Genomic DNA, 10,214 nt, shown 5'->3' on the forward strand with positions numbered 1-10,214 from the left:
AACATATTTTTGGTCTGGAGGGTTTTTCCTGCAGCCTTTGTTTCTCTCTGTGTTTAGTGGACACACGTCTTCCACAGAAGATTGATGGTCACTTTTAGAGACACCATGAAAATGCTGCCTGTACTTTTCTGCCACAAACTCATAAAGTGGTGAGACAGCAGCTTCAACAACACTGTGAGAGTCTGAGCTCTGCTCTAAGCTCAGTGATCAATGAGCCTCCAGAGCTTTACCATCTAGAGCTCAGAGTAAGAGTGAGGTGCAGCTCTTTGGATCCTCCAGCTCTGTCCTTTCACTCTGCTGCAGCTCTCTCTCCTCCTTCAGTGGCTGAGTCACCTGATCCACAGAGCCAATCAGACTCTTCAGCCAGTATCTCCTGTTCAACCAGAGCATTCATGATTTGAACTCTCAGTTCTTCTTTCCTCCAATGAGCCTGAACACCAGCACCATACTGGTGTCAGCATCTGTCACAGACCTGTCCAAATCACACACCATGACCACAACTCAAAGAAAGACTCACCTTATTCAGTCACAGTCGCACACAGACACACTAGCCTACCAAACAAGACTCGTCCACATGACATTTAGCTGTAGGCGGTGTTTTTGGAGTGCAGCCCTGCCATGAACACCACTGCTGCTCAGTGTTCTCCTGATGGTGGTCTCAGTAACACTCCCCAATATGATCCAGGCCTTTAGCTGCTGAGACGTTACCCTGGGTCCCAGTGTGACCCCCCCAGGCTCTTTAACAGCTCACTCTCAAAGATGGCACACAAAGACATGAGAATGAGAGACAGAGCAGCTCTGATCTTTCAATAAAAACAGGCTCCCACAGATATGAGCATTGCTCTGCTCAAACACTAATGACTGAGTCTAAGATTGTTTCCTTCTTTGGTTTCTTTCAATCAAACTTCAGGACTTGTGGAACAATCTGAGGATGTTTCAGCTCATATTTATCAGGAACACAGAAACATGTGAAGGAGCTCATCACAGTTCTCTTACTCTGTTGGTCCATCACTGAAGTCTGGAGGTTGATCTTTGGACTGGTCACTCCTCATGGACGGACAGCTGGATCCTGCAGGCTCTGCTCTGTCCTCCTCTTCCTCCTGAGTCAGTCTGAGAGGGAAACCACAAACACTCAGTGAGTTCACATTAACAGCAGGAACTGAGTTACAGTCTCTTTGTCCACTGAGCTGATCTCTGAGCTGGAAACTAGAAACCAGGTCACCATGATCCACATCAGGGATCAGAGAAACCTGATTCCACCTGCTGACTCTGACATTTCAGAGCTCACAATAACAAACACAAAGAGCAGGAAATCTTCTCAGGATATTAGAAACCCTCTGAGTGTGATGCAGTCAGCTCAGTGCAAACTCCAACCTCACTGTCAAACTATCCTCAAGCTCTTTGATGGACACTCACACACTTTAGGATCACATGATGCTCCCACATGATCTGTGTCTGCGTGGAACATGTGACCTGCTGCAGCTGTGATTGGCTGACCGTCCTCCAATCACATCAGAGCGTGTGGAAGAAGAAGAAGAAGAGCAACAAGAACATTTCCTGCACAGATTCATGTTGGTGAAATGATGAACAGGCATCAGTGCGGCCACCTGCATCCTTCTTTAGTGTTGGAGCCTCAGCAGGTAAACTCACAGGTGCTTTGTGTGCCAACAACAACACAACAGCAGACTGCTGTGTGCTGTTAGAGAACAACAACAAAGAAATGATTTTACAGAGCAAATATTCAGCTCAGTCTTTACTTCCTGTTTGTTGGGAACGCCTCCTGAAGTCCAGCACAGCCGTCCCTGATTTCATATGAATCCTTTGAAATCATCATCACAGTTTATTGGAGGAAAACTGGCACCAAAAACTCCTCGTAGCTTCATAAATGAACAGGCAGGTACGAAGCTGAACTCTCAGTCACATTCATTCATTCATGTTCACTCACGCTGCTGTTTACACACATTTAAACCAGATTCACATCTGTTTCTACTATTGTAATGTTCACATTTGAAGGTTAATGTCTCCATTTAATGAGCGGCTCAATCTCACATGTTTCTGTTCTCAGATCTGTGGATTTTCTGCACCATTAATATTTGTGATGTGAAGTGTTTCTTTACCAAGCAAAGCCCCTCAGAGGCGTCTCACACACTTCCTGTTAGAGTCCAACACTTCCTGCACAGAGTGTTTGGACTCTGAGCCTTAAACTGACTGATGTCTGCTGAGACTGACAGGTGGTGGGACCGCCCACCTGGAACAGGTTTCACTTCCTGTTTGCTGAAGTGGATTTTCAGCTCTTTAGAAACCAAAGGCTTGTTTTTCAGAGACAGTTTCAATGGGATTGAAGGAACGACGTGTTTGCACTGCAGTTTCTATCCAACAACATCAAGCAGTTAAATCAAAGAGTTCATGTTACTGACAGCTCACCTCTCTGCAGCAGACGCACGCTGACCTTTAAACTCAATGTAACGCTCTGCAGACCGGTCACTCTTTAAGGACACGCAGCTGGGTCCAGGTCCAGGTCCAGGTCCAGGTCCAGGTCCAGGTCCAGGTCCAGGTCCAGGTCCAGGTGGGTTCCTGTGAATAATGATGCAGCAGTGATGTGAGTGCTGAGCTGTGACATGGAGAAGAGTCATGGACAGTTAGAGATGGTCATCTCACCTCTGAGCTTTGGTCTGGCTCTCATGTTCCCCACACAGAGTGGTTTTAGAGGGAGGGACTCCCTCCTCTCTGTCCTCACACTGATCCATGCTGCTGAATCCACATCAGCTCACACACACTTTCTACCTTCACCTGCAGAGGAAACACAAATCATTGATGCTCACATCAACTGACAGCTGCAGAGCTCATGTCTGATGTGTTGGACTAACATCCACTCCATGTGAGACACAGCTTTCATCAGTTCACTACAAAAAGTGTCCCAGAGAGCCGATTTCAGCCTCCAAATGCCTCCATTCCTGGAGTAGTGATGTTACGTCTTGTACCAAAGCCCTGAGGCCTGTACCGAGCCAAAGGGTCCAAATGAAGCCTGTGTCGAGGCCCGTATGGTATCGTTAGCAGCAGAATCAGAAGCCCCTGGACCAATCAGAGCTTCACTTTCTGCTTCTTCAGGCTTCTGTGTTTTCTAGGGCTCTGAAAGTTATACCAGAAAGAAAGAATCGCCTCAGACCAACACTGGCAGTTTTTTTTTGCATTTCCACACCACACACTGTCTCTATACCAGCCATCACCAATACGCGGACCTCGGTCCGGATCCGGACCGAAATGATGTCTCAAGCGGACCTGAACCTAATACCAAAACAGAAATAACCACTTAATTAAAATCTTGTTTAGCGCTTTCTGGTTTACCGGCGCAGCTTTTACAGTCCTTACGGTAGTAGTGAAGCGTCCAAGGAAACCCATTGACCAATTGGATGCGAGTTTGGCTATACCACGTGATACCACCAAGCTGGTTCCTGCCGGCTGGTAAACTTTGTAACAAACAGGGTTATTATAGTTAACGAAAACGAACTAAATGAAAACTGAAACTGAAAAAACATTTTCATTAACTGATATTAAAAATCTATAATTAAAAAACAAAAAACATTATTGTGAGTTTACAAAACTAACTAACAGAAATTATAGATAAAATGACCTTTGTTTTCGTAATTTTATTTAAACCCCTTGTGGATTGATATGAAGTAATTTTTTTCTGCTCTAACAGTTTAAGCTGGGAGCGCCATCGGGCAACTGTGTGCGTGTGCGTGTTCACCGCATCGGTCCGCAAAGTAATGGCAGCGGTCTGCCGAGAAACTGCACTGATCCTTCAACATAACCTGACCTGCGCCTCCGGAGAAATCAAACTACAGGTCGGGTCCACACGGCCCACAAGGCTGTGATTAACCTGTTCAGTCCTTGTGCATTTCTGGCTACTTTTTGCTGCAGTGTTTGAATTTATCAGTGAGAGAATAACAATCAGGAATAATAATCAAAGCATCGATATAAGGACTCACAAATGTCAGCAAGTTCCTGGAGGGAGACGCTGGAACTATCTGAATGGATGAAAGTGGACAAACAGGGACAGATATGTTTGCAGCCAAAAAACTGAGCACAAAGAGCGAGGACCAAAAAAGTCCCAGCGGGAGCCGCATATAAAACACCAGCACGCGACCACAAGGTAATTAACACACACAATCCAGCTACACAAGTGTAAATGGTCGGCCACTTAAGTAGGTTGTGTACAGAGGCTGCAAAGCGAGCTCTCCGAGCAGCTCCAAACCAGAAGTGGTGAGAACATCAGGATGCAGCTGGATTTGAGCTTTGACTCCTTCAAAAGGTCAGTTTGTTTGTGTCCAACATTCGCTGTGTTCTGATGTTTTACACCACGTGTTCTGCACTGACGCTGCAGTTTGTTGGAGAGTTTATTCAGTTTTGGAGTTCATGTTGTTCTTTATGTTTCTCCTTGTTGATGTTCATGTGTTTCCTTAATATTACACACATTAAATACGTAATGCTGCAATTTTGTGAACAGTTTTTGAAATTTTTGAAACGGTATCTTTTGTCTTATTATTACACAATAGTCACTTTTATTTATATATATATAAAATCACATTAAATAGTTGGACTTCCGGACCTTGGCCTCATGAAATTTTTTCTGATTGGACCTCTTTAAATTTTATTTGAATACCCCTGCTCTATACTATACTGTATATAGTTAAGATGTATATGTGTGTAATTTTGTTTATAGTGAGAGGTGAAAATATTATAAGGACTGTTTTGATATTTGTTTTATTGTATGCTCATTACAGAAAATGTATGTTGTCCTGTGAACAGAAGGAATTGCTTAAGAATTATATAATCATATTATGAAGTATAAGGTAGGATCAGAGCTGCATAGGTCAGTGACAGTGAGGGTGCGGCTTGATGGAAAGCAGGGACAGATAGAGAAGGAGGCCTTGGAGGGAAAGAACTCCTTATATGGTAAGACAACTTAGGGGTACAAGAGCTGAGGGGGAGACGGACACAGACAGACCACATGGCAGACTGAGAGAGAGACGCTTAGAGAGCGGTAAGGAAAGCTTAATGTGGTCTCCAAGCATGCTTGTAACATAATTATGAATCTGCATTATTATTATTACTATTTTTGTATTCTGAGTGTGTTTTAATAACTTTAATAACGAAACTGAAAGTCTGACCTTTACTGCCTTTTATCAACGAACCCGGGGGGGGGGGGGGGGGGACACGAAGGATTCCTGCCATCCTAATAATAGTGTTTTCTATTTTATTTTACTTCATCCTTCTCTGTACTTTAGCTGCTGTAATATGCAAATGTCCCCGTTGTGGAATCATTACAGTTGATCTTGTATTTTATTAATACACCACGATCATCATAGATTTATTTAATCTGGCTTTAAACTGCCTCCAATGGAGATTTTTTAGAGCCTGTCATGTCTGTCAGTTTCACATATTTGCTTTTACAAGAAGAGCTCTATAAGTTTTCTATAGACTCTTCCTGTTAATTGTAGTTTTATTTATTCCAATGGAAGTTAAAATGTGCTGATGAACTGTTAATATGAAAAGTTATCTTATCCAATTACTTGATTAATTGATGGAGTAATTGATAGAAAACTGATCGATATGCACATACTGTACACACATTACTTGCAAGCAACAGCAGGATTGTGTGTGTGTATGTGTGTATGCGTATGTATGTGCATGTGTAGATATGTGGATATCATTCTTTGATTATTCTTTTCTCACCTTTGTTTTGTTTTTCTTTTTCTTTCTCACTCCTTTTCATACCCTTTCCTTTCTGCCTGTCACGCCTGGTATAAATAAATAAAATAAAATTAAAATACAAACTAAATACATGCTAACAAGAGTAGCCTATTGAAAAACTTAAAGAGCTATTCTTGGAAAAGCAAATATGTTTGGTACACCAGCGTATTCGGATCATATTCTGAGTGCGAAAACTGCCAGACATGACAGGCTTAAAAAAAAAAGAAAACTGATCGATAAAAGAGCTCGATTATAATATATATATATATATATATATATATATATATATATATATATATATATATATATACACACATTTGTGTGTGTGTGCTTTTTACGTGATTTCTGCAAAGCCATTAGTGGAAGGAAACGGCACTCTGGGACACATTAAATGATGATATATAAGTGTAACTCTTCTGGATTATATGCAAAAATTAGGTATGTTACAATCACTGCATGATAGCCTAGCAAAACGGTCCGCGCTAACCTGTTTGTAGCTGCGGCTAATACGCTGAAGCGGTCTGCCAAAAACCGGGTTTCTGATCAAATGAAGGTGTGTATTTTCCGTGATTTTTTGCTATAATGTAGGGGGGCTCCCTCTGGACAGCCTCTTTTTCAAATTTTTTCTTTCTGTCAAGTCTTTCGTATTGAACGGTTGTTTTTCAAAAACCTTGCCAAAGTTAACGTGTCAAAACACTGATGGCACATATGGACATCAATTTAAAGTATATGGACGTGTAATTTTATGTTTAAACTTAAAACTGTTAAAGTTTCATCAAGTTTTCTTGATCAGAAAGTAGTTAAATAACGTAAGGAAAATGTCTATTGTCAAAGCGACAGTCCATCTCGGCCAATGCAATCAACAAATGAAAAAAAATAGTCAGTTAATTTAGCCAAATTGTTATAAAATTGTTTTCTCAGCTCTTACATTTTCTGTTTGCCATACTTCTGCCTCTCTTTGCTGAAAATTTCATTCAAATATTGATTTAAAGTCAGAGCAAAAATGCTAACTTTTCTACGTGTAATGCACTTTGAGATCACAGTTTTCATTGATTTGAATGGTAAAAGAGTGCATGCTAACAGAGTAGTTAATCGGGTGTAACTTAATTATTATTTGTGCTATCAATGTGGTTTTGGTATCAAAATGTAATTTTTTCCATGCTCTTTCTATCTGCATGAGTTTCAGATGTAACTGGAAATAATGAAAATTTTTGTAACATACCTACAAAAATTATCATCCATCAATCTAATAAAGCCTGATTTAGAGTTCTGCGTCGGTCCTACGGACATAACCGACACGCACCTCGAGAAATGGAACTACACGTCCACAAAGACTGTGATTACTGCCTTCAGAGGTGCTTTCAGTTACATACGTAGGCCCCATCACTCAGTTAACAAGCAGGAGCAGCATTTAGAGGTTAGCATTAGCTTGATAATTAGCATTAGCTTTATTGAAGCAGACACGTTATTCTGAACTAAATCTTCTTCCAGCAGCGGCTGTAAAAGTCAAAGAAGAGACTCACACTGCTGAGCTGGGACTCTTCTTCTTCCTCTACAGTCACACACTCAGAGACAGGACAACAACAACAATGTTGTGTTACACTCACCCCGCCTCAGCTCCTCTTTCCTCCTCCTGCTCTCTGAACTTTCACTCTGACTGCTGTTTACCTGCTCACACACGGACACATACAGGTTTGCCCCTCCCCTCTCCATTTACTGGAAATCAGGTGAGTTCAGGTAAGGGAGGGGTGTGTTGAGGTGTATTATTGGCTAACGTCATTCCCACAGGAAGCTGGGACTTGTAGTTTTTACTGAGTTAGGTATTATTTATTATTATTGCAGTAATTATTAAGCAGGATTTTATTGTTAGCACTAGTTTATTGGTATACCTTGCGTGTGAGTGTGTGTGTGTATGTATGTATGTATATATGTATGTGTACGTGTGTATATATTATTATACTAATTATTATGCGTAATGTGCCATAAATTGCCTCTCGGGGATGAATAAAGTTTTTTGAATTGAATTTTTGCCGGTGGTGCAGTCTTCCTCCTTGTAGAGGTTTTAATCCACGTTTCAAACTCAGATCCGACCCGTGAGATTATTTAATATGGCTACGATTATTATTGATTATCGGCGAGGAGCCTATTGCTTTGTGACTGCGGGAAAATGAGGACCGCGGTTAGTAAGATGGCGGCAGAGCCTGAGAACAGGAAGTGCGCAGTTTGAAAAAGCAGCGAGTTTCTTGAAGCTTTGTTGAAACAGACACGTTGTTCAGAACTAAATCTTCTTCCTCTACAGTCACACACTCAGAGACAGGACAACAACAACAATGTTGTGTTACACTCACCCCGCCTCAGCTCCTCTTTCCTCCTCCTGCTCTCTGAAGGAAAGTGGAGGCTCAGCTAACGGCCTGCTGCAACCTTTCTGTCACAGTCTCGCTGTGGGTCTCTGCGGTCTAAAGGGGGTCCCCCTCGGTGCCGAAGCTGCGGAGAGCTGCGTGGACACACAACACGGGGACGGCTTTCCGGGAAAACTCCACAAAACTCTACAAACTCCACAAACTCCACAAAACTCTATGGAGAAAGGCGCTAAGTTTCCAACACCGACTAACAGACTGACTTTAATGGAGAGACGACGGTTTTCCTCCAGGAAATGAAACCATTCCAGCAGTGGCGGTTTCTGATATGGGCGACATGGGCAGCCGCCCAGGGCGGCTTCTCATCTGGGGCGGCATGACCGCCCCCCGTTCCTCCGAACGCATTGGGATCGCTGCGGCAGCGCCTACCGCGCTACTCCACTTGTGGGGTAATGGGCGCCCTCTGCCTCCTGTGTAGGGCATGTAGCTTTCTGCCATGGTCTGACAGACAGGTTGTAACAGGTTCTGGAGGTTTGGAGGTTTTGTTGTGTTGGGCTGGCAACTGTCAGTCAGATCTGGCAACCCTGGGGATGGGCGGCGGTTATAACCTATTCCGCTTTAGTGCGTATCATAGAAGATGGAAAGGAAAAGAGCAAAGCCATCAGGTGCGCGTTTTAGGAAAAAGAGAAAAGAAGAAGAGGAGAAACGAGCAAAAGATAAAGGTAAGCAGAAGCTGTGTCATTTCTTGTTGTGTGAAATGTGTTATGTAGGCTGTAGCCTGCTGCAAGATAGACTTTTTACTAAGATGCTAACTGGTTACGTTTAGCTGCTTAGGACGACATATTTGTTAACAGCAGCAGAGCAGAAAATATTAGTGTTTTGAAGATCGAAATTCTTCTTGAACTAAACAAACAGTATTTTGTAATGTAGTTTGGACCATGTAGACCCCTCGAAGACTGACGGCCCATTGGAGCTGATGTTTCAGTACGGCCGCTATCTCGGATGGATCCCTCTTGCGCCCCAGTGTATTCATTTGTACTGAGGATAGTCGTATACCCAGATAAAATAATCATAGCTTCCAGAATTTGTATGCAATTTTCACACGGTTTGGTTTGTTGGAAACGGCAGAGATGTGGTTGTGATACAGGACCCTAACACACATAAAAATCTGTGCTTTTATACTGAAATACTTTGATTTATGCACCTAAACAAAGACTGACTTATGATATAGCTCATTAATAAATATATATATTTTTAATAGTAATAAATATATATTATTTTAATAGAAAACAAGTTTGATTGTTTATTTGAATTTATACTGTCTCATGCAATCAATCCTGAGCCTTCTGTACACACCAACAACAATTTCTCCTACTCTGAAATGTATGTATATATGTGTCTATGTAAGTATGTATATAAGTATATATGTGTCTATGTAAGTATGTATATGCGTGTGTATGTGTTTATAGAGATATATATATGAGCATATATGCGGGTATATGTGTATGTATATGTGTATATATATTATTATACTAATTATTATGCGTTATGTGCCATAAATTGCCTCTCGGGGATGAATAAAGTTTTTTGATCTGAATTTTTGCCGGTGGTGCAGTCTTCCTCCTTGTAGAGGTTTTAATCCACGTTTCAAACTCAGATCCGACCCGCGAGATTATTTAATATGGCTACGATTATTATTGATTATCGGCGAGGAGCCTATTGCTTTGTGACTGCGGGAAAATGAGGACCGCGGTTAGTAAGATGGCGGCAGAGCCTGAGAACAGGAAGTGCGCAGTTTGAAAAAGCAGCGAGTTTCTTGAAGCTTTGTTGAAACAGACACGTTGTTCAGAACTAAATCTTCTTCCTCTACAGTCACACACTCAGAGACAGGACAACAACAACAATGTTGTGTTACACTCACCCCGCCTCAGCTCCTCTTTCCTCCTCCTGCTCTCTGAAGGAAAGTGGAGGCTCAGCTAACGGCCTGCTGCAACCTTTCTGTCACAGACTCGCTGTGGGCTCTCTGCGGTCTAAAGGGGGTCCCCCTCGGTGCCGAAGCTGCGGAGAGCTGCGTGGACACAACACGGGGACGGCTTTCCGGGA

Source organism: Archocentrus centrarchus, unplaced genomic scaffold (genome assembly GCF_007364275.1).
Source record: "Archocentrus centrarchus isolate MPI-CPG fArcCen1 unplaced genomic scaffold, fArcCen1 scaffold_105_ctg1, whole genome shotgun sequence".
NCBI classification, from domain to species: Eukaryota; Metazoa; Chordata; class Actinopteri; order Cichliformes; family Cichlidae; genus Archocentrus; species Archocentrus centrarchus.